Source organism: Limulus polyphemus, unplaced genomic scaffold (genome assembly GCF_000517525.1).
Source record: "Limulus polyphemus unplaced genomic scaffold, Limulus_polyphemus-2.1.2 Scaffold8666, whole genome shotgun sequence".
In the NCBI taxonomy this organism is placed as follows: Eukaryota; Metazoa; Arthropoda; class Merostomata; order Xiphosura; family Limulidae; genus Limulus; species Limulus polyphemus.
In genome coordinates this window covers 27,983-29,466 of record NW_013674276.1, presented here as the reverse complement: position 1 = coordinate 29,466, position 1,484 = coordinate 27,983, and the positions used below count along the sequence as shown (strand labels likewise).

The 1,484-nt window shown below is 33.0% G+C and overlaps 1 long non-coding RNA gene across 1 annotated transcript in view; it reads left to right on the top strand.

Moving 5' to 3' along the window:
• The first annotated feature begins 218 nt into the window (after positions 1–218).
• Positions 219–1,484, top strand: part of LOC111083226 — a 9,594-nt gene continuing 8,328 nt past the window's right edge. The window contains exon 1 of the long non-coding RNA XR_002608889.1: positions 219–257. This is a non-coding gene — a long non-coding RNA (uncharacterized LOC111083226). The remainder of the gene's footprint in view (positions 258–1,484) is intronic.

Below are 1,484 nucleotides of genomic sequence, written 5' to 3'. Positions count from 1 at the left end.
AATGATTTAGTTTATTTTCAGTACGACAAAAAAAAAAAAAAGGGAAATAAAATGATAGTATGGTAGTGTCATCTGTGTAACACGTTTTTAAACTTGTTGATCACGATAAATTTGTTCTCCGTAATAAACTAAAAATATCCAGAACAAAAATTTGACAAGAACAACAATTATTTCTTTCAGATTCCGAGAATCTCATTTTTTTTCAAGTTTTGAAGCGAAAAGAAAACAGAAAAACAAGCAAACAAAAAAACTCAAACGTAAGTTGGATTTTTCTGTAATTATGATATTTCTTTGCAGAAAACATCAATTAGATAATTTTTGGGCCTTTACACTGTACTTAGAAGTATATTAGTTATCAATCCCCGTTGGAGAGAAAGGATAAATTTTAAAAGGATAGAAAATAATAAGTTATCGCATAAAAATAACTTATTGAGAAAACCAAGATTATTAAGATTTGATTAGGAATAAACACTTTAGCAGAATATCCAATATGTTGTCCATTTCGAGAACCAAGGCGGTAATAGAAGGTAATAGACAAAAACATTGGGCACAGAGGCTTAAAGGAATTAAGAATTTTTTAAGCAATCACCTGATACAGGAATTACAAACAATAGACATTGCACGTAAATTTTAAATTTTTAGGTTCTTAGAGTTGAATTTTCTAGCCACTAGTTAGAAGCACACTTCGTTAACTTATATGAACAAGGTAACATACACCGCAGTAACTTATAGAAACTCAGATAGATCGAAATTCGTGAAATGAACAGCCACTTTTATATTTTAATACAGTTTCCGTTATATGGCATTAGTTGTCGCTAGGGTATGTAGATTGTTTTGACAGCCAGCTTTTACTATAAGCTTGAATTATTTTATTTTTTTTAGAAGTAAGTGAATCTATAAATGTACAAGTGAACACTCAGTTTGAGTTAGGCCTGACAAGGCTTTCTACTTGCAGTCTGCGAGTTTGAAACGTCGTTCCACCAAAAACGTTCGCTCTTTCAGTCGCGGGTACGTTATAATTTCACTGTTAATCCCACAATTAGTTGGTGAAAGAGTAGCCCAAGAGTTGACATTGGGTGGTGATGACTAGCTGCCTCCCCTCTAGTCTATCACTGCTATATTAGGGACGCTAGTGCAGATAGCCCTAGTGTAGCTTTGCGCGAAATTCAAAACCATTTCAATTTTCTTCTTTGTACACTTACGGTATGCAATCATGTACCATATTGCTTGTTAAAATGTTATGTCTGTGTAAAATAATTCAGATTTAGTTTGTTAACTCTGATGTTACCCCTTTTTTATAGAATAAATAAATAAATGTAAAGCGTCATTATACAAGCTTAATTTAGTGTAAAACTAAAAAATGTTGGTATACCAACAATCAACTTCATACTCTGTCCTGAAAGTAGTGATGCGTCAGCGAGATCACGTGACTATTTTCACGCCCTCTGCTTTCTAGAACTATCCTGTACCTTGGCGAATTCTCT